At 45.9% G+C, this 27,421-nt stretch overlaps 1 protein-coding gene and 1 long non-coding RNA gene across 2 annotated transcripts in view; one reads left to right on the forward strand and one right to left on the reverse strand.

The window, feature by feature from the left end:
* flrt1a (fibronectin leucine rich transmembrane protein 1a) overlaps nt 1-27,421 on the reverse strand; it is a 43,908-nt gene that overhangs the window by 13,585 nt on the left and 2,902 nt on the right. Inside the window, exon 2 of the mRNA XM_086160372.1 lies at nt 4,410-4,627. The gene's annotated coding sequence lies outside the window, so the exon portion shown is untranslated. The remainder of the gene's footprint in view (nt 1-4,409; nt 4,628-27,421) is intronic.
* Nucleotides 26,384-27,254, forward strand: LOC147226489 (uncharacterized). The gene is made up of 4 exons (XR_015107188.1): nt 26,384-26,411; nt 26,508-26,600; nt 26,695-26,759; nt 26,949-27,254. It is a non-coding gene; the product is annotated as an uncharacterized LOC147226489 (long non-coding RNA).

Here is a 27,421-nt window from a genome sequence, read left to right on the forward strand (position 1 = left end):
CGGCGGTTCGTTCAGCGGGCGCGAGCGGTGGGCAAATAGACCCCGCCCTCCTCCGGGGCGCCGAGGCGAGGAGTCCAGTGTTTACTCGACTAGACCCCCGACCTGGCTGTCGGCAGTTCCCCCGCTCCCATCGACCGGGTGCAGTTTGACTCGGACTTCACCCGCTAACTGACCCGGAGAGCCACACCAAGGCCAGACGACACTCGGTTATCGCCCCGTTTTTCCCGCTCGACCCGATATTCACAGCCCTGTGGATCGGAGGACACGCCATGTGTCCTCCACGTGAACGCAGATAAACAGAATATATGAGTTACTTTCAGCTGAACTGTTTTGGGTTTGTGCCATTGAATTCAACTAACTCGATTCCTTTGACTTAAAAGAGGTTACATCAGGGAGGTTAGGTTGGATTATGATTACTTAGGTATATCCTAGAATACATTTGGTTTCACTAGATAGGTTGGATTAAATTAGGTTTTGTTAGATCAGTTAGGTTGGACTCGATTAGGTAGGTCACATAATGTTAGCTTATATTCCATTAGGTTACATTTGATAAGATTAAGTTATGATGAGTTAGGTTAAGTAGTTTGCTGATGTTAGGTTAGGTTAGGCTTGGTAGGTTACATTAGACAGGTTGTGTAGGCTAGATTGTTAGGTAATGTGAGGTGTGTTGGATTAGATTGTTACATTAGATTAGGAAAATAGATACAATTAGGTTGGGTTAAATTAGGCAGATTACCATAATTTCCGGGCTATAAACCGCTACTTTTTTCATATGCTTTGAACGCTGCTGTTTAAACAATGATGCAGCCAATTTATGGATTTTTTGGGTCTAACAAGCTTCACGGCGCCAAAACTTTTAGCCTTGCCACATCAGACTAATGAAATTACTGTGAAATTCTGAGGCTGTTCAATTCCGACACTGAAGAACACGACTTTAACAGTTTTAGTGCGCAGGAGGAAGACCAAGATAGCGATCAGATGGAGTAGGACAAAGGGGGGATAGAAAATGGATGGATGGATGGATGGACTTTACCTTGTGTTATCTATAATTAATAATTTTCATCAGCCGTGTTACAGCCACTGTTCAGGAGGAAAGAAAAAACATTTCCACTGTGTATAGTGGATGTTACCAGTATGTATTTAATATTTAATTCAAAGTAAAAAAAGGGGGTTGTGTAAATATCTCATGTTACAATGTGGACACCTGTGGGTAATAGACAAGTGCGGCATATATATTACAAAATAAAAATATACGTGTGTGTGTGTGTGAGTGTGCGTGCGTGTGTGTGTGTGTGTGTGTATATTTAGTCACAAGGCTCCTTGCGTTGTGACAGGCTGCAGAGCGCTGATATCCTTAGTATTCATGCATCGCCCTCAATGGGTCCAGCAGGTACAACAGGATACGACAAGTACCACAACCTGAATGGCTGAGAACCTTCACGCACACAAATACATGTAATGGCTTCAAGGTGAACATCTAAGAGGTGAACCGCAACTTGGCAACGCAAACAGCAAATCAAAGATGGCCCTAACATGTCAATTAAGGGTGGTTTTGTAGCACCGACTGGAAAAATACAATGTCACAGAACCTCAGATGTAACACCAACAAGCCGTTTACAGCAACGGCCACCTTCAAATGACCAGTTCTCCAGTCACATAACTCACAGAATGAACACTTCAGAGATCAACCGACAATCTTTGGACGACAATGAACCTCCTGAGGACTTAGGAACTTCAGAGAGTTACATAACAAAGAGACCCTGAGAAGATCAGCTCAAAGATTGTGACATGGGGCTGGAAGGAGACGCTGACAGTCCAATTATACAGGTCTTTCTCCGAAAATTAGAATATTGTGATAAAGTTCTTTATCTTCTGTCATGCAATTAAAAAACAACAATTACTTTTTCATGATAGTGTAATATTTTGAGATAGGATTTTTGAGTTTTCTTAAGATGTAAGCCATAATCAGCAATATTAGAATAATAAAAGGCTTGCAATATTTCAGTTGATTTGTAATGAATCCAGAATGTATGACATTTTTGGTTTTGTAATTGCATTACAGAAGATAAAGGACTTTATCACAATATTCTAATTTTCGGAGACCGTCCCGTATATTTTCATCCATTCATATCCATGTAGCCTATCTTAGCTGTCGTTGGGCGAGAGGCGTGGCTCAACCATTCAAACATCTGGGCAGCTTTTCCAGAGTGTTCCACCGAACGGCGGGAGGAACCCCAGCAGACACCGGCAGAACATGGCGACGCCACGCAAAAACACCAGGGTGCCTCACCCCTCATGAGTATATTTACATATGCAGATCATCACGACTGAACCCGGAGAGAATCTCCTGTCAGCTTTACAACCGGGGACGGTTTCCCGGGGTAACCGGGCGTCGGCGTCCCCGGTGTCGCTAATGGCCGACGGCTTTCAGAACAACCTTTCGGGCTGATTGCTTTGTTTGGCCTGCTGCCTGAGGAGGAAGAATATGAGGGGGATAATCGAGCTTTTACTGCTCGCTGTTTAACCGCCGATAAGTGTTAGTTTGTTTAACGGCTTCCATTATCTCTAAATTAATTACTTCCACCGTTGGAAAATAAATAAATAAATAAGCAGACTGGACGCCTTCACCAGGTCTCATCTCACTTTGGTCTCTTTCTTTGTTTTTGAAAAGAGAGAGATTAACGCCGTCCTCCCAGGGAGGGCGCGGTAACGCTTTTTGTTTCGGGATCCACAGATCCTGGACCACAATACCCAGAATCCATTTCCCCCCTCGGAAGTAGAAAACTCAGCTAATGTAAAAATAAATAAATCAAATGCTCATCGAAACAGATCAATAAAATTTGTAGTATTTTAAATGACACCACTGTTACCCGCGCAGTCCCCATCCATTCAGGGTGTTCAGTTGAGACAGGTGAGCCGTCCGGGGTTGGAATACGTAAAATTGTCATATAATTTTGAATGAATTCCAATGATTTCAGGTTGTGTCGCCTGAAAAGCCGTACCGTTCGTAAACGTGTGTTTGCACTTCCTATTTATAGCGGCGGCGCTCGGAGGTGAAGTCAATGGAGCTCAAGCGGCCGTCACAACCGCTCTGCGTCTGTATTGACGCCGACGGCCGCTCTCACAGGAGGCAGGAAGTTGGAGCGAATAAAAACAAAACTGGGGGGAGGGGAGTTCTTTTTTTTTTTTTTTTTTTTTTTTTTTTCTCCCCGTTTTTTAGCTTCATCTTTCGCGGTTTCCGAAAATATCTGCGGAACAGAGGGAGGCCTTGTCGGGTGGAAAGGCCCGCGGGGGATCCGCAGATCACTGGAGAGGCTCATGATTCGCCCGCCATGCAGGAAGGGCCGGCGGATGCTAACGTGGGGGGGAGCGGGAAGGTCTCGCGGTGCCGGCTTGATTCTCAGGGGCGCACGCGTCCGTGTGATTAGAAACAGAATCATCCCCGGGACGGGCTTTTACTTTAGATGCGGAAAAAACTAAATCCAACAGGTTTTAAGTTTTCAACCGGGAACCGGCTGTTTTGGAGGAAAACATGAGTAAAACCGTTAATCCTGATGTTTTTTTACATTTTTTTCAACGGCGCCATGTAATATCATATAAATGTGTAATGATGGCTGTACATTAAAGAAAGATATATTTACACAATTGGATTTTTCTTTTTATAGTAAATAGTTTCAAATTATTCCTGCATCTAGACAAGGAGAGGATAATGTTACTCCTATCATTATCCTTAAATGGGGTCAGGAAGTCCACTGGTTTGCTGTCAATCAACAGTGGCAATTTCATTTGGCCTCCAAAACCAGACAGATGCCGCTGGGTAACTTTAAAAAAAAAGAAAAAATTACAATTTTAAGAAAATTGAGGTCAAAGTAGCGATTAGAATGCAGTTAAATTTTCACAGAGCAGCGCCATGGCCCATTTATATCATCTGAGAAAGGTTGACAGCTCGCTTTGTGATCATTTGGCCTCCTTTTGTCTCAGGTTTTGAAAAGAAATGGGTAGATTTGGTTTCAGTTGTTTAAAAAAATGGCAGAATTATTCATAAATGATGGCATTTTTTTTTCTCAAATAGAAATCCAACCTCCAAAAAACAAGGATAAATTCCTAAAAGATTATCTTTGGACTTAAAGAATTAAAAATTCATAGGAACTGCCAGAGAACTACAATAAAATATAATATCTGGCACTTTTAACAGAACTGCACAGAAATAGAAAATAGAAAAGGAAAAAAAGTAATGAAAGAAAAAGGCCACGGAAGATCTGATGCTGCAGCTCATTTCTCCTCCTCCTGTTAATTCAATATTTCAAATGAAGCCTTTATAAGTAGCAGTCGTTTTCTGCCATTTTTCCGAGCGACGTCTCACTTTTTGTAGCGCGGTTGAAAAATAAAGCTGTAGATGCAAAGCTTACTTTTTGCAGCGGTGCTGCCAGGAAGGGGGACTTGCCATCTGCGGGGTTTGCGCTTCCGTTTCTTCTTCTTCCTCCTCCTCCTCCTCTTCTACTTCTTCTTCTTTTTCTTCTACCTTTATGGTTTTATCGCTGCGGCGACACCGTCGTCCGTGGGATTCGGGCGTCGGTAGGCGTCGGGCTCGGGATTATTTTGTGTTTTTATGCTGCCACTCGTCTCTCTGCGGGAAAGGAAGATGGGGGGGGGGTCAGCCGACGTGACATATTTCTCTATGAAGCAAAAACAGCATTAGTGTTTAGGGTGGTTTATTATGTTTTTAATCTCTTATTTAGAGGATTAAATGATTCATCCCTCATTTCATTGCTAGCATTGGAAATGAAATCTAATTTGCCTCCGTCCGAGCCCCCCCTCCCCCAGCGCCCTGGGTCCGACCCAAGTGGATTTTCAAATCCATTACAAAAAGACGTGTAACGTCAACAGGCTAGGCTTTCTAGGCCTTTCCTCTCTTCGTGTTTTTCATTGCTTTTTCGACGCTTCATTGACAGGTGGAGTCTACGTGTCTGCGCGGGGTTCCCCCAGGTTCTCCGCTTCCCTCCCGCGGTCCCAGAACAAGCAGGAGGGGTTCATGTGTGAACGAAGGGAATTTAATGCAGTCTGAGGCCCTTTGAAACCGCGAGGTAACGAAAGCACTATATCTGCGGATACCGTTTATCATTTAAATTACCAAGACGTGTTATGAGTGAGTGAGCGGTTGTATGTCGTGTGAATGAGATTGTGAATAGTTGTATGTCTGTACTGGTGAAGGAGAGGGTGAATTTCTAAACAATTTGTGGGTAAGAGAGATAATAGTTGAATGTCTGTATGAAATAAGAATGAGAGAGTGGATGTTGGGATGTCTGTAGATAAAGTGCGAATGGTTGTTTCAGTGTGATTTGCTGTCTCTGTAAGAACTTATGAGCGAGGGTGAATGGTTGTACGTCTCCACATGTGTCCCTGTGACGGACAGGTCCAGGGTGAACCCCGCTTCCTGCCCCATTACAGCTGGGATAGACTCCAGCACCCCCACGACTCTGAGTCTCACATTTAATCTTCTGCACATGTGTCAAAATCAAGGCCACGTCATTTTATGTGGCCCATGAATGTCTTAAAAGGTCTGATTGTCTTATAATAAGTCAAATGCGTGCATTGACCATAAAATTCATTTCCCACAATTCATGCGATCATGTTAGCCACGAAGTGACAGCAATCCGCCATTAGATTGCAGTTACTTTCAACAACTTTCAACAAGTGGAATTGAGACAAACAAATGATCCCTAAATGTCCAGTAAGAGAAAAGTTGATGCAGATGGGAGGCTGTTTCAAGAAAGATGGGAAGGCCAATACATTTTTGTGCTTCAAGGAGGAAAACCGCTATGCCTTTTGTGTCATGAGGCAGTGCCGGTTGTTAGAGTACAAGCTACATCTGCATTTTGACTCCAAACAGGGCGCTAAGTCACTTAGTCTGCTCAACAAATTGTCCAAGAATTAAAAGCCAAAATTCATTCAAAATGTTACATATGCATTTACATAGATTCTGAATAATGAGTAAAAAATTCAGAGTTTTAACATTAAGGAGTAGCTAGATTTATTCTACATTACATTTGGTTACATTTAGTTACATTTCTACTGTTACCACTTCATGTGGCCCTTTGACGGCACCATCGTACTGATGTGGCCCCTGGTGGAAATGAGTTCGATATCCCTGCTCTACAGATAATGAAATGAATGAATAACAGAACCGCTGTTCTGACCTGCTGCTGTGAATCTCAGACAAATAGAGAAACCCGTCGCTCTGCTTTGAGAAGTTCAGTCCCCTCCCAACACAAAGTGAGTTGTCAGGAAAAGGTCGGTGCTTTTAGGAAAGACGGCTTCCCGGCAGGAGGACATCTTCACTCGCCTGGGGTCCGACAGGAAGCCGGGGGAGTTTGCACGCCATTTTGTCCACTTACAGTCACATCTGGGTGTTTGCGAATATGTCGGTAAATCCACGTCCCATAATTCACAAACCCTCCTTCTGACCTGGACTCGTATGTCACGTCACACCTCAACAGTCCCCCGCCTCTGGGCTGACCTTGATGCGACTGGCGCTCTCTGCCCTCCGGGGATCACGTGACCTCCGGGACGCCGTTTCACGGGCGTGGACAGCCGCTTCCCTCGGCCGTCCGCCGCTGCTGTGGGGCCGATACGCAGCAGAGAAGTGGAATCTGCTGACTCAGACTCCATCTTTTCTTTTGTGTGTCCCCCCCCCCATCGGGATGCGGCAGGTCGTCTCCAGCTCAGCAAGCTGAGATAATCGTCCCCGGCAACCGGAGAAGCTCAGACCTTGGCGTCACGTGACTTCTTTTCCCCGGATATATCCCCCTCGCTTTCCCTTCCCACCTCCAAAATACCACGGAAAAAAAAAAAAAAAAAAAAATTCCAGACCTGAGCCGTGACCTTTGACCCAGATTATATCTAGTCCCTCTGTTTGTAAAAAAACATTGATAGATGGCGCTTCGCTTCAGAACGACACATTCGTCACGACCTCTGACCCCCGGCAGATGAAACCAAAATTGATGGAGGGAAAAAGATGGGGTTTAGATCGTGTTGGATGGAGCCAATGAGAGGAGTCGCCGGTCCAGGGGCCGAGGTTTTGAGACTGAACGCATGTTTTTGTTTGCACGTTACAGACGCCGGTCATGAATACGCAGAGAGATCCCATGCAGAACAACACTGGAAGAACCCAGGCAGGAGAGGCATCATCCTACTCTTCCTACATCCTGCTTTCATTTCTGTTATTCTGCAACGTGACATTTCATCATTTGGCCTTTAGCTCCTCCACATTCTAACGGTGGTCGTGACCTTTCCCCCAGCTGCCAATTTTCCCATTCTTACCTTTTTGGCAGGTAAGAATGTCAGAAAGGCTATTTGTACAAATGTGAAACTGCTTCATGGAATATTATTTTCATTTTCATCTTAAATCTTAATTTTCCTCAGATTTACCCTTTTCTGATCTCCCGCATGTTTCCGATGTAATCGTGCGAATCAATATCCGTCTATAAAAGCAACCGGTCAGAAACACCAAACATAGACATTTTAATCTCTTGCAGGGCGGAGCATTAATAAGTTGTCTTAAAAACCAAAGCAGCTGAGACTAAAACGCCGCGTGAAATATCTTCCCCCCGGCCGTGAAGACGTGTGACACCACGCTGCGGTGTGTTCACCGCCCTGCTGGAAATCACAACACTGCCAGCGGACGCCGGTTCCCTTGCGCTCCCCCGCCAACGAACGGCCCGGCGAGGGGAAGCGCAGAAAGAGCGAGAAACCCGCTCACGCGCTGTGACGCGACTGGGCCGCTCACACCCTGCGGGCTACAGCTAGCTTAGCGTTGCGCAGCCATAGATCCGAAGAGTAAATTTTAGAAAACGGAACTGAGCCGAATCGTGTGGGCAGGGCCGCTTGTCGGTATCAAATGAAAATAAATGACTTTGTTATTGTGCGACATTCATTCATTCATTATCTATACAGCTTATCCTGCACTTGGGTGAATGAATGAATGAATACTTTATTGATCCCCAAGAGGATCCCCAAGAGCGCTGGAGCCCACCAGCTGTCATTGGACAAGAGGTGGCGTTCACCCTCGACATGTCATATAGAGCCATACAACTATTCACTCCTTCATTCCCGTCATATCATATACATACATACAACCATTTACCCTTTCATTCACAACAGACAATATAGTGGTGAACCTGCAGACTTGTGAACCTGGAGAACCCAAGCAGGAGAAGATCTTACTTTGTCCTTGGAGTCAACTGTATTCACTTCGATGCCTCCGAGGGCCGACCGGAAGATTTGGAACAATGGAACACAGAGACGGGAACTGAAGGACCAACAAGAAGTGGCTAATAAATTGGGGGAAAATCTTGATCTTAATCGGGGAAGAATTATTTCCAAGTGGGTGAGAAATCACCTGAAGCTGTTTCACCATTTCCAAAACAATAATGGCAATAATGGGATGCATTCAGGTGCAGGTGGTTTCCTGAACGCAGCGCTGAATGGCGGCGTTGTGTGTTGTGTGTTCCCCGCAGGCTCCCGTAGGCCTCATGAAACCGACCGCCAGACCCGGATTTGGCCCCCAGGCCTCGGCTTTGGCAAATCCGGTCTCCATAGAGAAGAAGAAAGAATAATGATTCATGCTAAGTTGACGGCAACAAGCTGGAAGTGAGCGAAAATAAAAATATAAATGTCCCGAGGCCGTTCAGGTCAAAGTGAACGCGTTCTCGGGGTTGCGGCGGGGTGACCAGACAGGAACACCAGGAAGTGGTGTTTGCTGACGCAGCCTTCTTTCCATCCTTTGGATTGGATTTTATGACCCCTGCCCATTTCTGACCATTTAAAGTTCTTTTTCAGAGGTTCTTCTGTTCATTCAGTCATTCATTCGTTATCTTCACGGTCTTTCTTGCTCCCAGGGTTGCAGGGGAGCGGGAGGCGAGAGGCTCAGGGACACATGGGCATACAACTATTGCCCCTCTCAGAGCAGGTCTTCAGAGTGAGCTCATGAGTTGTAGTATGTCATCAGGGTTCATGCAGCTATGCAAGGTTCACAAACATGAATTGTGCTAAGGATACTCATTGGATATAAAGATACATATCATATGGAGACATATAGTTATTCACCCTGTCATTCACATGTCATCTTTCTTCTTCTTATCAAAACATAAAATTATTCACATTTTTCAATCATTTTCAGGTTCTTAAAATTAAAAAGAAATGTACATTGTTCGCAAATATTTAGAGAATTTTAGAATTTATGGGAACCTTGCTTGTCCTTTATATGAATTTTATTCCTGTACATTTAATGCAACTCACTGGTGACGCCCACATTTTTAGGACATTTCAACCTCAGCCGTCAGTTCCCCCTGTCAAAATGTAAAAGACAATATTTTGGAGGTTTTTCAATATTTTCTTTTTGATATTCTTTTTCGGTAATTTCTTTTCTTTATTTATTTTTTAATTTTCTTTTAATTTTTTAGATTTTTTTCCTTTATATTATGTACATCTTACCGGTGACACCCTCATCTTTAGGACATTTTAATTTCAGGCGTCGGTTCACCTTGTCAAAATTTAAAATGCAGTATTTTAGAGGTTTTTAAATATTTTCTTGTTTTTGGAAGTTTTTCGATTTTTTTTTATTTAATTTTTTTTTTTTAATTTTATTCCTTTATAATTTATTCAACTTATTAGTGACCCCCTCATCTTTTGGACATTTTAACTTGTCTTTTTAATTTTTCTTAGAAACAATGTAAATCTGACCTTTTCTTTTTGTTTTCTGCTCATTTTCAGTTTGTTAAATTGTTATTTTTCCCTTTGTATTTGTTAGATTCAAAACTAAATCCTGCCTTTTTCAAAATTAAATTTTGAAAATATTGAATTACTTAAAAACACATTTTAAATTTAAGTAATAAAAAAAATTCAAACAATTTTACTTATTTTGATTTTGTCCGAAAGTGGCATTTATTCGCTCCATGATGCTGACGTCGAGTCCCCGAGGGGGCCTCGATGTAGAAGAAGGGAGGGGGAAGAGGAGAGTGGGTCAGATTGATTCTGAGGGATATTAAACAGGACGAGGCGGAGAAGGAGACGGAGTAAATTGAGCATCGCGCACTGCCGTCCAGTGTCTCTTAATTAAGCGTGTAAAAGCTTTTCTTATTAGGACTGATGCTCCGCCAGAGGAGGAAGAAGAGGAGGAGCGACTGGGCTTTGGAGGAGGAGAAAGGGACCAAAACGACGGAGAAATAAAAAACGGGAAGCCGGAAAAATGTAGAGTCTGGGGCCGAGCGTGGCCCCCTGTGGGACGGAGAGAGGAGAGAGGAGGGAAGCCGTTATGTGTCATCTTTGTCACCGGCGGGTCGGCTTCTCTTCCTCCTCCTCCTCCTCCTCCTCCTCCAGTGAATAGACATTATGTGCCGCCGCCGCATTAGCAGTCTGGTCACATGGCGGCGGCGCCTCAGCTGCAGGTTCTGCACCTTTACTGGCCAAATCATGGCGAGGTGGAGGAGGGAAAAGAGGGGGGTGGAGGGGCCGCGGACGCTGCAGCACGATGCCGTGCATGAGGGCTCCAGATGCACGCTGGTGGTCATTTTTGTGGAGATGTTGAGAAGATGGAGAGCGTTAACACATCGAACATCCCAGTGCTGGTCTCAGAGAGGGAGGGGGTTCCCGCCTCGAAGACCATTGGGTTCTCCGCATTCTGTCTGGGTTCTAACCATGTTCTCCTGCTTGGGTTCTCTCTCCAGGTCGTCTTCATGCACCCTGCCTTGGTTCTCCTGGTTCCTCCACAGTCTAAAAACAGTCGGCAGATCCATAGAAGACTCTAAATCGTCTATTGGTGTGATGAGAGGATGAACGGTTGGGAGTGATTGACAGCTGACCGGTCCATGTTAAGCCCCGCCCCCAGGGAGGATAGGCTCCGCCCCTGTCCGAGCGACACTTCGACACTTCCTGACTGAAACCAAGCCTTCGTATGATCCCAGGTTGGAGGAGCCGGCGAAACAAACATGGAGGAGATCTGACAGGCGGAGAGGAAGAGGAGGAGCCGACTGAGGTCAGCGTTTTGTTTTTCATTTATATTTATTTTCCTGGAAAGGTCCCGCTCGTTTGAACGTTAATTAAAAAGTTTTCCTCTGCAAACGGCGGCGTGATGAATTGTTTCCCCTCCGCCATAAAAGCAGCGGCCACGCGGCAACCGGGGGGACGGAAACAGGCCGGTAAATCTGTCACCGCCGTTTGTCACGCCGCTGACAGTAATGAGCCCGGCCTCGTCTGATTGGCTGTTAACGCCGCTGATTAAAAAGTCGTTTCCTTTCCGACGCGCGGATTTATTTTGAAAGCTCTTTGCGTTGGGACGCCGCTGCTTCTTCCTGTCCCTCTGTTATTATTTCAAATTTGAATTGTTTGAATGAAATAAAAGGGGACATATGTATGTGAATATATACCGAACAAAATGTGCATAACATATTCAAAGGTAAAATGAAAGTCAAGTCGTGAAAGCCATTTCATATTTGTCACTAGTACTGGAATCTTTAAATTCCTAAAAATATAGTTTTTATGAAATGTTGAAGAAAATAAAAATACATATTAAAAAAATGCACGTCAAGGAGATAAAATCAAAAGCCTGCAAAATATTGGGGGCAACAGAATAAATCAGGTTTAATATTCTTGGTTGAAATTAGACTTAGAATGGGGAAATTTAAATGGAAGGAGGGAGAAAAAGAATGAAAATATAAAATACAGATTTACGGTGAAATTGTTTTTTTATTATTTTAATAAAATCCTTAATCAATGAAGTTATACATTAAAGATATACTTATTTTTGAATAACTTTTTAATTGTCACTTTGTATTTTCTCTATAAACCAAGTGGCTGCCCGCCTGACCGAGAGCAGGACAAGCACGGGCCCGGGATGACGTTCGCCCAACGTTAGCGGTAACCATGGCAACAAAGCGACGAAGGAGATGGAAGAGCTGTTGGTTTGACATCAATGAGGCCCGGCTTTATGTTTTAAACAAACGGCCAAAACAACATATAATCTAATTATACAGGCGAAAAATGGTTTTCATTGATATTTATTTAATTCTTAATAACTGAATGAATTCATCATTTTTTTTTTTTTTATTTATTCTCCGATAGAATTTCAGAAGCAGTCTGCTTGTGGAGGCGGGTCCACAATCTGTGACATCACAAATATTGTGGAGGTGAAACTAGTTTTTCAACTTCCAGTTCGACGGCCGTAGAGAGGAAGAGGAAGAGGAGGAGGAGGGGGACTGCAGGTGAGAGGAGTTCCAGGATGAGGCTGCAAGGATTTTTAGATTCTGGAGATTTACCGTCGAGAGGAACATTTTGTTGAATGTCATTTGTGCCCGCTACACACACACGCACACACACACACACACACACACACACACACACACATGCGCGTGCCCTCCAGCCCCACCGTGATGTTCGTGATCTCAGTGCAGCAACGCGCCAACCTCATTAAACGCACGCTAACATGTCAAACACGCAAATTTAACACACGCTAACGTCGCACTCATACTCACCCATATCACGCTCTAACATGTCACACACACACACGTTTAACAGACGCTAACATAGCACTCACACTCACACAGATGTCGATGCTAACACAGGCTGACATAACGTGTACTTTACACGACACATACACACACATGATAATGCGGTCACTCAACACAGGCTGATGTAACTCAAGAGTCATATAACACAGTCATATAACAAACATTCATAACGCACACACGTACATAACACATCAATCCAACACTTCTAGTACCCATCTTACACTTGTGTAACACACACGAACACGAAATGTAACACATTGACAGACACACCCATGCAGCCTACGCACACACACATGCACACACTCGGCTAATAAGCTGAGCTAAAACTAAATATGCAAATGGAAAAGAATACGAGTCTCATACTGGATCGGTGGAGGCCCATTGGTGCTGATAACCTACAGGACACCGCTGGAAATTGGGCCACAGTAGGTGGAAGAGGAAAGGCAAGAGTCCAGGACTAAGTGGAGGGACTCTGAATATTGGGACGGTGACAAGAAAAGCTAGAGTTGATTGATATGATGCAGAGAAGGAAGGTGGAGATACTGTATGCCCAGTTGGAAAGGTAGCAAGGTCAGAAGTTTAGGTGCAGGTGTTAAGTTGTACTATTATGGCATCGATTGGAAGAGAAATGGAGTTGGAGTTATCTTGAAGGAAGAGTTTGTTAAGAATGTTCCGGAGGTGCAGAGAGTGTCAGATGGACTGACGAGTGTGAAGCTTGGAAATTAAAGCTGGGATGCAGAAAGTTGTTAGTGGCTATACCCCACTGGTGGGATTTGAGTTAGAGAAGAAAGAAAAAATTCTGGAGTGAGTTAGATGAAGTGATGCAGAATATCCCCAGAGGTGAGAGGGTGGTAATTGGTGCAGACCTCAATGGACATGTTGGTGCAGGCAACAGAGGTGATGAAGAAGTGATGGGCAGATTTGGTATCCAGGGTAAGAACATAGAGAGACAGATGGTGGTAGATTTTGCAAAAATGACGGAAATGGCTGTTGTGAATACTTTTCTTCCAGAAGAGGCAGGAACATAAGGTAACTGATAAGAACGGAGGCAGTCGCACGCAGTTAGACTACATCTTGTATAAATGATGTAATCTGAAGGAGATCAGTGACAGCAGAGTAGCTGTAGGTGAGAGCATAGCCTGATAGCTTGGGGGGCGGGGGGGTTGTAGGATGAATCTGGTGACAAGGAAGATGAAGAGGACAAAGGTACAAGGGAGGACGAAGTGATGGAAATTAAAAGTCATCATTTGTGAGCAGCAGTATGGTTTTATGCTGAGAAAGAGTACAACACAAGCAGTATTTGCTCTCAGAATACTGGTAGAGACATACAGAGAAGGTCAAAAGGAGCTGTATTGTGCCTTCCTAGATCTTGAAAAAGCATACGACAGGGTGCCAAGAGATGAAATATGGCCGTATGACAGGGTGCCAAAAAAGGAACTATGGCCGTACGACAGGGTGCTATAGGAATTATGGTACTGCATGAGGACATGTATGCTCGCTGTGAGGCAGAGGTCAGATGTGCTGTAGGTCACAGAGGAGCTCGAGATGGAGGTGGGACAACATCTGGGGTCAGCTTTGAGCCCCTTCTTGTTCGCAGTGGGGACGGACAGGCTGACAGACGAGGTTAGACAAGAACCTCCATGGAGCGTGATGTTTGCAGATAAAATTGTGATCTGCAGCGAGAGCAGAGAAAATGTGGTGGGATATCGGGAGAGGTGGAAGTCTGTACGGAAAAAGAGATGGAAAGGTTAGTCACAGCGAGAAAGTATGTATGTGGATGAGGGGGACCCAAGTGGAAAGGTGGGGCTACAGGGAGTGGAGCTAAAGAAGGAGGAGGATTTCAAGTATCAAGGGTCAATAGCACATAGCAATGGAGAAAGTGGAGAAGAGGTGGAGGTGGATTATCAGCCAGAGTGAAAGGAAATGCGTAGAAGTCTTAGTTGAGAGCATCCATGTTGTCTGGTTTGGAGACACTGAGGAGTGCTAACTTCTGCCCACGGATAGATAACAAGATAGTTAACATACATCTTTAAGGTTCCTCGTGTGTCCGAAGGTCCTGACGTTTCTCGTCACAGACCCGCTTTAACTGACAGACGATCTCACCGGAGAGGTCGAAACAGGCGGAGGATTACTCAGAGCGGCGTTGGTCTCCTCCCCCTCGGGAGGGAACCGGAGCGAGCACACCACCAGAGAAATAGTAATTATATTTTACAGCTGAAAACCATCTCCAGCCTCCAGTAATTAGCCTGATCCCAAACAGCTGGCTGTGACATTTATATCGTCACAGGTTGTAAAATCCCCGACCCCCCTGTCTGCACCGTCGGAGAGACGGAGCGGGAGGCCACATGACAATTATATATGCGTTTAGCATAAATATATATTTGCATCCAAACCCTGAACTTATAGAAAAAAAGAAATGGGCGCCGAATCCTTCCGGTAATTATCTTTTTCTTTTTTTTCCCCCCCTGTCCTTCCGCCGCCAGGTAATTTATCTGGATCTGGATCAGTGAAGTTCAACATTGTCTTAATTAAGATATAGTGCCTCGACCTGATGGTTGAGCAGAGCGTTAAAGGGTTAATTGTTTCCCTCTCATCTCACACACACACACACACACACACACACATATGCACGCGCGCACACACACACTTCGGTTCGAGAAGCAGTATCGCTGTAATTGATGCAATGACTGGAAATAAACAGGCAATTTAAGTGCTGGACACCTCAGTGCTTTTCTCGCTCTGCCCCCCCTACCCCCATATTTCCTCTGTGTCCCCCACAAGCACACACACACACATAAACACACACACACACACACACACACACACACGTTGCAGGACTATCTCCCAATCAAACAGGGTGGGATGAGGGACAAGGTCAACACGGGAGGAAATGAGGCAGGATAAGAATAGCGCGGGACCGAAGGGCGTCTGGAAAACAAAGAGCGATCTGACGGATGAGTCACGTCTCCGACGAACGTTTAATGACACGTCGGCGGCCCCCGCGAGAACGCCGCCGCCGCCGCTCTGTTTGGGACACTTTTAAAAACAAATCATGAAAGCTTTACTGATGATCCGGGTGGCTGAAGGCCGGTGGGTGACGCGATTTCCACAAAAGCGGCGGCAGCCCGAGCTAGCTAACGCCTACCTTCTGATTGAACGCCCCTCCGATTGGCTCGCTCTGGAGACTGAACCCGCCCTGATTGGTTTCTGATCAGCACTCTAAAGGTAGTTTCCTCACACTATTGAATTCTGCAGAATTTCACTAGTGTGACAAATTCTGCCAAAAAAATTAAGAGTGATTAGATTAGCTGAGTGTCCACTGTTCTAGAATATAATCAGATTATTTCCAGCCTCTTGTTTCTTTGTGAACATGAACGTGGAACATACATGACATGAGCTCCTGTGGCCCTCCTACAATGTTTCCCACTAGTTGATAAAAATAGACCGATATTTTGTCCTTGAATTTTTCAGCACCATGCGTTTACCGCCCTGTCGTGACATGTCGCCACGCCTGCCGACCCGCCGCCGCACTAATTATTGAGAAGCTCGCTGTCGCGGCGCTGCCCGACTCCCACCGGCCCATCGTGTCGCCGTCGTCCGGGAGCCATCGCACCGCATGAATATTGAAGGGCCGCAGCCGGTTGTCTTTGCATCACACTTAATAATGAAGGAGGTCTAATAACTTAATGGGTCTCCGTGGCGACGTTTCCCGAGGGGCTTCCGTAGCGCCGCTGCCTCCTCCCCGGCTGACACCCAAAACCGATGGGCGCAAAGTGATGCTGAGCGTTTGGACAAACTGAGGATGGGAGGAGGGGAGTGAGTGTGTGTGTGTGTGTGTGTGTGTGTGTGTGTGTGTGTGTGGGGTCCTCGACAAAGCGGACGTCCATCTTTGACAGGAACAGCGCGAGGATTAGCGGCGGGCCCCGTATCAGTCGGGGGCCTTCGGGTTGGCTGTCATGGCCGCCACGACTTCAACCCGAGGCGGATTAGAACTCGACTTTTGTCTTAAATGTAAAAAAAAAGGGCAGTTTTCTCAACCCAGACGGAACGTCGGTGTTTGCCGGTTTGCCAGCGACTGAATAATTTATCTTTGACTATTTATTGTCGATTTCTGTCTGATCGATTGAACACCCCGTGATAATCCCGCAGGGATTAGAATGACAGTAAACTCCAGCTGAACTCTCAGCATCTTGAATTTCTGGGGGTTGAGATATTTTATGCGACGGGTCAGATATTTCCCGGTGATCCGAGGCGGTCAGTGAATGCACCGCGGGTCAGGCTCAGCCGGCTCCGTCGCGGTAAACACAGATTTTTATCTCTATCATTGAACCTGTCGACCTTCATCTAACCGCCGTCTAACCGCCGCTCAGCTCCAAAGCCGGAGGGCGGGGGGGGGCAGAGCCGTAAACACCGTCCCGCCCGCGACCTTTGACCTCGCCGCTGCCGCCTCGGACGCATTTTCAGCCCAGGAGGTGTTTTCTGTCCGTCGGGGAAGGGAAACGCGCTTGTCACATTTCAGGCGCCGGTGGCCTCGATTCAGGCTGCGAAAACACGTCAGCCTTTTTTTCATTTATTTCTATATTTATTTCCCTTTTCTCGCATTCTCAGCTCAGTTGACATCCGCCTCATTAGAAAAGGGACACAGGGGCGACCGCTGAAGGTTCACGTTTATATAAAATACATAAAGTCCTGGAAAATATGTCAGTCCCCATTAGATGGTGAGGTAAAACAGTAATTATCCTGCTTCTTGATTCTTATCACAAATGGTAAAAGACCCAACATGTTTCCTTAATATTCTGCTTCACCTTTGGCTCTTATTAATATTATTGTTATTATATGTATATGTTCTAGTGGCGGTGTTTGTAATGGTGGTTGCATAAAATCAAGTGGAGCTCATCAGTCATGATGCCGCTTTCTCGGCGAGGGTGCAGTCCCCAATCTGCACTGGCGAGAAAAAAAAATAACGAGAAACTAACAAGAGTAAAGATGAAGAGACAGAAGGAAACGGATTTGGAACGAATAGCTCCGAAGGCTCTACGTCTATACACCCTTCGCCAAGTCCCACCCACCTTAGTTACTGTTGCTAAGCTATAACTGTCAGCGTGTCACTGTCACGTCAAATCCCCGGAGACATATTGTCCAATATTTTGAAGAACAACAAAGGGGATTTTCAGTACTACTGTCACTCATAGCCGCTAACGTTAGCGGCCGTCGAGCCAAACGATAGCCCGGGCTCGGCGGCTAGCGGCCGCTAACAATAGCATCACCTTACTTTACTTTTTTTCTGAAAAGGGGAATTTGGCAGCTTTCGGTGCGGATCGAATCATTGACTGACCGATTGGTTTTCGCAGATGCGTTGCCGGAACCGGAAAGAGATGAAGCCCCAAGAAAGAGCATCTTCTAGATCTGCGTCGTAGAAGATGGGCCAGTAAAAGCCGCCGGTCCATGTAAAGCGGAGGGAAGTAATTGAATATCTTGATGACGATGGTGATGACAGATTATTGTTATTACTCCTGATGTTGAGACGTGCGAGGATCTCACTTTTTTCTTCATCTTAGGAAACGGGCAGACTTCCAATCACCCCTCCGGGTTGTGAGCGAAGTCCTCAGCTCTCCGTCTTCCAGATTGCTTGTCGCCGTTTGCAAAAGCATCTTCTGTGATGTTTATTCCTGACTGAACTTCACTCGGCGGCTCCAAGGTGAATATCATTCCATTGTCCTTCGGCGATTTGTTTTTTTTATTCACATCCCCGGGACGCTCCTTCGGGATTCAAAAAAACATTTATCAAATAAACATTTGGAAAATGGTGGACTTGTTCTTACATTTATTTATTTATTTTTTTTAATTTTTATTTATTTACATAGTTTCTTGCAGATTTAAGGTGATATTATTATTACTTTTACTACTGTTATTTTAAATACCTCTTCTTATTATTTATTGTTTTTATTTATCTACTTATAACAGCCACATCAACACACACATACACATATCTTTTATTTATTTATGTAATTATTAACTGATTATTCAGGGTTGGGGCTGTGTGTAGTCATTTTCTCCGGTGGCTCTGAGAAGCGAAACCGCCCTGCGCCAACATATCGAAGTTAAAGGACACACACACACACACACACACACACACACACACACACACACACACAATTAATTTATTTATATATTTTGGTATTTCGTTTATTTTCTAGCTATCAGTTCGCCATTTTTTTTCCCTTGCAGCTTTTGCCAACCATGCTCTCCATCCTCTCTGCACGTGCACACACACACACACACACACACACACACACACACAGACAGTGCTTCATTAGCCATAGAGCAGATTTGCCCGTTCTCAGTGAGATTAGCTTCCTTTGTTTCCTTTTAGAGGCTCTAAAAAGCCCCCAGCAATAAAACTCCCCTCCGTCACAAAACCAATAACCTCAATGTCAACAAATTTTATGTTTTCCTGGTATTTTTATTTATTTATTTGTTTTTGTTTTTTTTCCTTTTGATTCACAATTTACTCCTGGAAGTGATTCAAAGCCGAGAAGCTGACAGAGATAGAAAGAGAAAGAGGACTTTCCTGCAGAGGGTTCACAAGCTCTGGTTACTGGAGAAGATGATGCAGGATGCAGATGGCGCAAATCACATAAAGAAATTTTGAATACCAATGAACTTAAATGTGTTCATTTCGATAAATTAATTGATTTATTATTGGATGGATGTTTAAATTAAAGAAACGTCCAAATATTAGCTAAAAAAAGCCTGGTCTTTGCACTTTGTGGGAGGAGTTTTTTATCACAGGAGAAGCTCCATGTGCTGTTAGCATCACAATGCTTACCATGCTGGAGCTAGCTCACTGGTTGCTAATGCTAATCTTGGACTAGTGCTCAGGTCGCTCATCTTAATTTTTTATCGCGTGCATGTTGGTTCACTTTGTACAAGTGTACCGGTGATGAATGCTTTCTTTGAACACCGCTAGTGCCACTAATGCTAACATTGCTGAGGAAGACGTCATCGTCGCTAACCTGATCCAGTAAACACTCGTCCACATGTCAGGGGTTCAAATCCAGAAACAAAATATCCGAGTCCACATGGGATAAATGGACCGGTGGAAGATCAGGGCCAACGGGGGGCGCTGCAGATCGATTCAGTTGATGAAAATTAGGAACCGCTGTCCGGAAACAAATCCAGCTGCTGGATGAGGATGAGGGGCAGTAACAAGTCATCTATCTATCATCTGAAGTTTAAGCTCATGTCATCAAACAAACTAAAAGCGCTTGTTTCTGGTCAGGTATTAAAAATGCAATTAATTCTAATTCATTCAATTAATCAGCCGCGCCGCCTGTAATTAATTTGATTATTTTTTAATCGACTCCCGGCCCTAATTCATTCTAATGGGGCAGCTGGTGACGTTCAAGGCCATTTTAAGGTTGTTGTTTTTCATTCATTTCCAGAAATGGAATGGGTTTTCCAGATTCTGGGGGGAATCAGCTCCACCTAATCCTAAAGTCTGTTTGGATTCTTGCTGCTGCTAATCTGAAGCCGGTCTCTTTCAAAAGCGAGTGGGACATTCTCCACGGTTTCCAGGTAGCATTTGACTCTTTAAATACTCTATATATATATTTATAAATACATTCGCTCAAAAGAAATTGTATGGTGCACCAGCTGGTGTGACATTGCAGTGACAGAAAATGAAAAGAAGACTTTTTGAAAAAGAAAAGAAAGAGGAAGGTCGGCGTCTGAAGTGGCCGCTGCAGATCTCCACCGTAAGAACTCGTTAATGAAGCTTCAGAAACTTGGCGACTGTAATCAGCCTCTCTTTCATTTCCCCGTTTAACCTCTGCCCCTCCACCCACCCACCGCCATCGCCGCCGCCCCGCGTCCTCAAACCAGGACGTGACATTCCGAGCTGTCGGCGGCGGCGAACGTCTCGTTCCCCCTTAACTCGGACACGTCGCCCTCGTGGATAAAGGCGCCTTTAGCGACTGCTTAGCAGCAGCGAAGCCGGGTAAACACGTAGCTAATTACAAAGTACTCTGTGGATGTGGGGACTTAATGCCCCCGCCCGTGGCCATGAACCCCATGTCATATATCTATTAAAAAACAATTTGATAAAAATCTATCTGCTATGTGGATTAAAAAGATCATTTCATTCCACGCCACAAACGGAGAAATTAACGGTTAGCCTGATAGCGCGTAGTCGCTCCGAGGCAGCCTTGGGGGGGGAGTGGGGGGACTGGACGGCTGTCACCGTGGTTACCAATGTCCAACAGTCTCAGGGGTTGGCGCTAACCAGATGGTTACTGAAAGATAGTGAGCGACTGATCACATGACATGATCAGTCGGAGCGTAAACAAACATGTCCGACAAGCTGTTGTCAGCGCGGCTGTTTGCTCTTTCCTCCATCACTGTAGTCCTTTTGCTGCTCGCCATTATTGTTTTGATATCCCCACTAGTTCCAGTCATCTTCGCCTTCTGATGCCTCGCCCTGTGTCCTGCCTCCTCTTTTTCATTGGCTGTTAGCAACATGTACCACGCCCGCTGTCCCGACTAGCTACGTCCACTGGCCCCAACTAGCGCCACCTGTGAATCCCAGGAAAAACCAGGTGAGTACGTGCCCTTGGCTTGAGACCGATGGAGTCAAGATGGCCGCCGCGCACCGCAGTTTCTCTGCTCCTGCCTGTCCCGCTTTGGTTTTACAAGCTTGTAACATTTAGTCACGATGGACGAGGCCGCAAACTAGCTCAGTCACTTTTAAGAGGCTTCGCTGCTGCCGATAGCGGGAGAGCGGAAGAAAAACCCGGCGGCTCATATTTTTACGCGATACGCTTGTTTTTGCCGAGAGAGATTGAGGAGGAGGAGGAAGGGCGGCTGAATGCCGACGCCGCTCCACTCATTCATTTAACACTGCAGCTACCGGCGTGCAGGAAACCGCGTTTCACACGTTCCCTGAATCAACTGAAAGCCGGGGAGAAATGAATATCAATCAGCCGGAAACGTGAAAGAGTAGCGTAGGCGGCCCCGCCGGTGGTTTCGACTCCCCGGCTTGTTGTTTTTGCCTTCCCGATCCATCAGCCTGTCCTTGAATCCTCCCCTCTGAATGGATGGCTCAAGTGAGAACGCTTTGCCCCGCTTTCAGTCTGCCAGGAGGCCTGAGGTGGGGCCGAAGAATGCTCATTTTTGTATTTTTTTTTTTTTTTTTTACAATTAAATTTTGCTAGCTTGCATCCTTAAAATCATCCAGACACAAATGATATCCTGCTTTTGTGAAGCGGTGTTTGCACAGTTAGACGTCCTCATACGGGGACGTCAGGTCCACGGGGTGAACACAAACGTTCAGGAATATGTTCAAATGTAACCTTTTCGGTGTCCTCACAAGGGGACAGGGAGTTTTTTTTTGCAATACGGTGAAACCCCCCCAAGCTCTTCAGTCGAATTCTCAAGTATTTAAATCCGGCGTCCTCGTCTGGGGACGCACCCGGGAGGGATTTTTTTTTCTTTCTTTCTTTTTCCCCACCCCAATCTTCCTCATCGGGGACCTGATGTGATTAAATCCCAGCGTTCTCAGAGGTGGACGCCGGTGAATGAGGCACGTTTCGCTCTGGCGTGAAGAATGACTCCAACCGATCACCGGTTATTACGCTCCCCCTGATTAATTCTCAGAAAATTAATTACCGAATCCATTACTGTGGCTGAAACACGGAGTTCTTTCTTTCTTTCTTTCTTTCTTTCTTTCTTTCTTTCTTTCTTTCAGATTCTCCCCGTGAAGAACGTGGCGGTGTTACGGTTGTTTGGGTTCACCTGCTGAACTTTAGCAATACGCTGGAATTCATGCGCTAATCACTGACAACATGCATCTCATGAATACATCCCATAATTGATTGGTAACTTTAAGGCGCGTCCTTTCTGGAAGCGTTATCTCAAGTCATGACTTGTGGTCTTCCGCCTCTGGAATATTCTCAACATTTCAAGATTGGAAAGGAAACGAGCAAACACGAACTAGCAAACCGCTCTCCCCGGAGGAGGCTACTTCCTGGAGCGAACAGACCTTTTCTGTCCAAATCGTATTTATACGATCTTGTCACGTATTTTCATTTCTATATGTTTTCCAGATCTGATTGTTTTCGGTGTAGCTTTAGATTGTCTTTTTATGTCTCCTGATTTATACAAAAGCATTTGCTTTGTTTGTTTTATGCAGAAGCGTTTTCTTCGTGCTTCCCGTTGGTCTTCAGACCGCCGGCCGTGTCCCTGAATCCCGCCCCAATCCCCCCCGGCCACCCCGCTTTTTCATTAAATCCTGGTGGTGTTCATCCCCGGCGGTTCAGCCGCGGCCTGCCCTTCGCCCCCGCACACACGCGCCCTGTGTTTGCGAGGAATAATCCTAGATTACGCGGCGAGATTGAGCAGGGTTCAGCCCTGCCCTCCGTGTTTTCCTCCGACCCTGGATGTTTCATCTAATCTCCCGTCCGTCTCGTTTCCATCTCCGCCGAGACTCCCCCTCCGGGAGACCCTCTTCGGTTTTATCCCTATTTTTAGGCAATCATTTCATGATTACATAGTTTGTAATAACACGTTTTTTTGACAATTATCATTCAAGTCGTGGCAAGATTCCTGACGGATATTTTTCTTTGTTCGTTTAAAATAGATATTGCTTTGGTTTGTCAAGTTTCACGCTGTGTCTGTTGAAGTTTACGATTTTTATTTTTCGGTCAATTAAAGGAGTCCTAACAGCCCCGGTGTTTGCGGGGTGGAGGGGGAAGCGCTTGGATTCCAGGAGAGGGATGCTGCCGTGCGTGTGTGTGTGTGTGTGTGTGTGTGTGTGTGTGTGTGTGTGTGTGTGTGTGTGTGTGTGTCTGTGGGGGGCGGGTGTTACAGCTCAGGCTGTCAGTGTAATGGACGGAGCTGTTTGCATATTGCAGAGTCTTTATATTCTTTTACAGAGTGCAATAAACTCCTGAACATTAAACACACTTTGACGTGACGGCTCACACACACACACACACACACACACACACACACATTGCTGTTGGGTTTGTTTCCGCTGATTAAATTTGTATACAATTTACTGTCAATTGTTTGCTCTTTTTTCTTCAACTTTTTTAATCGAGTTTATCTTTAATTCATTTTAAGGTGATTTTTTTTTTTAAAGTCATTAACATCCAATGCTTTTCTATCAAGCAGGTTTTTAAGAGATTTTTTTTCAATCCCATCTAAAGGTCTGAAAGCCATTCTTTGCCATTCCCCGGACTACAGCGCGACAGACGTGGACGAGAACGTGAGGACGTGAACGAGGACATGGAGCTTCAGCTCGCCATCTCCTCGGCGGCCGAGTCCCCGGTGAGTCACTCCTCCTTCTTCTCCTCCGCCCGGCCGATGATGTGGACACCTCTCCCTCTCCAGCTGGCCGCCAGCTGTCACTCAAGCAGACGGAGGCGAAGGAGAGGAGGGACGGCGAGCGGCACCGCCAACGCCCCCCCCCCCCCCTCCCGGCCGGTGCTCGCCGCTTTTTCACTTAATCTCCGTGACGACGAGGAACGGAGGCACGGCAGGCGGAGAGTCCAGACCCCCAGAGAGGAAAGAGGAGAAGGAAGCGATGAAGAGATACATCCATTTTGGACTGGGGCGGAAGTGACATCATTTCCTGCTTGCGTCAGCAAACGCCCCCCAAGCTTATTGCGCTCCCTGTGACTGGTCCTTTATCATTTTATTTATCTTATGTAGTTCCTTCTTAGTCTGAAAGTTTATTGATCCCCGCCTCTGAAACCTCACTGAGTCGGCATTCATTCATTCATTCGTTATCTGCGCCGCTTATCCTGCACTCAGGGTAGCTAGGGGTGCCGGAGCCTATCCCGGCTGTCATTGGACCAGAGGTGGGGTTCACCCCGGACCAATCACAGGGCCACATATAGAAATATCCAACCATTCACCCTCTCATTCACACGGCAAATAAAGATATACAACCATTCACCCTCTCAATACTACGTCATATAGAAAAAAACATTCACTCATTCATTCAAACATCATATATAGTTGAAAAACATTCACTCATTCATTAACATGTCACATGGACTTACCTATATACATACAGAAAAAGTATTCACCCTCTCATTCCTGCATCGTGTAAAGCCGTATGCCGTTCACTCATTCATTTCACACCTCGTTCATTCATCTCTCCTTATCTGCTTGTTACTCTATTTATTTGTCAGGGCGCCAACGCCCTGACAAATAAATAGCCGTCATAAAAGCCGGACGGCGGCGGCGGCGCGGGTTGGCGGCCGGTCCGCAATAAATGTCAGAGACGCCGCTGCCATCAGAGCGGCTAATTAGAAGCGCGGCGGGAGACTCGCTGATGAGGGCTTATTACTGCCAGGACTGATTTATCGGAGGCGCCGGGTGGGCGGAGCCTGTGACCCGAGCACCAGGAAGGGGAAGCACGGAGGAGGCTTCGGTCGCTAAACAATCTTGATACTCATCTAAAAAGTTTGGACCAACCAGGCGCCGCTTGAAAGTGACACACATGTTTTCTTTACCTTCTCACTCACACAAACTCAGGGTCTCCACTGAACCTCCCGGAGGAACCCATGCAGACACGGAGACCCGAACCAGGAACTCCTGGTTCAACCCCAGAAGAAGAAAGCGTCCCTCCGTGTCGCCACCAGCCTCCCAGAAGCTTTGGGCGCCACGGAGAGAAGGAAGGTCCTCTCAGCCCGGACTCCCGAGTTTCCAAATGAATCGGTCGCCATAGCGACCAGAGACGAAGGCCATCCGGCTGATGGCGAGGGGCCCGGTGAACCGACACACACACTTACACCGCAGAGCCTCGCACACACTCGGGGCAGCGAACGTTCGGGTCTCTTGTGTTTTCGTAATTCAAACCTAATGACTGTAAATGTCCTGAGACTGATCTGCCAGGAGGAAGCCATCGGAAAATGAACCCCCTCAAGATAATCGGTAAATCTCCATGGAGACACCTGTAAAATAATTCCCCCAGAAATACTCACTAAGGTTTTACAATACGCCTCGCTGACGTTTTTCTCTACGCTTATCAAGAATAATTGATGTAATCATATATATCTCATATCACAGATATTTATCTTCCATTGACTGAAACCCTGATAAAAAACAAAAGTTGGAGGCCTGGGTGGATGGACACCAAAGACCAAACGACAACATCAACGAAAAATTCAGAAAGAAATGAGTGAATGCAAGGAGGAAGCCGGCGCAGGAAGCTAATCCGGGTCGGTGGGGGAAAAAAATAATTAAAACAAAAACTAGGTTTCCGCTTCATCGTGACTTCGAGCAGAGACGACAATAAAAAAAAAAAATTAAGAAATAAATAACATTTATACCGTGGTTCTCCATTGGCTGCGGCGGCTCCCTCCTGACGGGGGAACGAGCGTTTGGGGACAAACTGTTCTCTCTCCATCACGCCATTCTGAGCGGGGAACACAAGGCCTCCTTCAACTCATGTCTCCACGCCGTGTGTGACCCGTCTCCGATGTTTAAAAAGATTTGATTTGATTATTTTTTCACAAAAACGATGTCTGCCGACCTCGTCGTCGCCCAAGGCAGACCAAAAATCCTCCGCCCTGTCGTCCTCTCCGCCCTGACACCAGGACGTGGACTGGATGGAGAAGAACTTCTAGAAACTCCAGTCCACATCATCACTCCACCTCAGGTGTATTTTGTTTCCTTTCACACCATAAAGCAGTTTTGTTTTTTTAACTTGATCATTATTCATTCATCAATTTTATTCCTCATCTGTTCCGCAGATGGAGAGACAGAGTTCACCCTGGATCCATCACCGGGCCACCAATAGAGACACAACCGTTCACCCTCTCATTCACACATCATATTGTGACAAAAAGCTATTTACTCTCTAATTCACACCTTCATTCAAAAGTCAAAATGTGTAAATAAAGACAAACAACCGTCTCTTTGACTCTCATGTAGAGACACGCCCGTTCACCCTCTCACCCCCGTCTTGTCAGTCTGAATCCCACGCCGCCGCCACCCGTGTTCCCGTGCAGGGACGAACAAACATCGGTAACGGAGCGCCGTCGGATCGAACCCCTCCTCCAAACTCGGACGCACACGATTGTTCTGTTTGTTTAATTGTTGTTTTTCTCCCGGCCTGCAGCGGACGCGTCGGAGGGGGGAAACACGGAGATGGAACTTCATTCGGGAGCGCAAATAAAACCCCAGGTAAACTTTTGACCTGTTTTATTGTCGCCTCGTTATTTTCTCGTTCGATTACATTCGCGGGTATATTTCTGGAATAATTTACAGATTTTTTTTTTGAAATGTTAGGTTCTGTTTTTGTAATTACCAGTGTTTTTTTTTTTTTTTTTTTTGTGATTTCCGTGTTCATGACATTCTGTATTTCTTTTGCAGTCCGTTGTTCCTGCCCGCCGCCTCGGGGCAGAACGGGCCAGGATGCAGTCGCCAGGGGTGAGTGAGTGAACGCCATCGCCGCCGCCAATCAAACGGGGGGGGGGCGACGATTTGTTCGCCATCAGATCGCTGGCAAACAGGACTCGATTATGTTCGGACGGCCATTACGGGATGTAGGGCTGAGGGTTCGTCTGAACCGAAGGCATCCATCATCCGGAAAAGGAGAAGAAAACCTTGGTCGCTCTGTCTGCTATATTCTCAGCTGAACTTCCCGAGATGTCAAAGCTCAACGTAACAATCAACGATTCATGTTATTACACCCTTATTACACGTTAGTAACATGACAGCGGCTTCCTGGAGGCTAACGTGACGGTTTTTGACATGGGACAAGTTCCCCGCGGATGAACGTCAACCTGACAACAGTGCCAAGCGTCACAACCGGACGGACAAATGGCCCCGCCCCGTTCCAACCA

The sequence above is a fragment of the Fistularia commersonii genome, chromosome 15, assembly GCF_037954325.1.
Source record: "Fistularia commersonii isolate RoL2024-O1a breed Wild chromosome 15, RoL_Fcom_v1.0, whole genome shotgun sequence".
Taxonomy (NCBI): domain Eukaryota; kingdom Metazoa; phylum Chordata; class Actinopteri; order Syngnathiformes; family Fistulariidae; genus Fistularia; species Fistularia commersonii.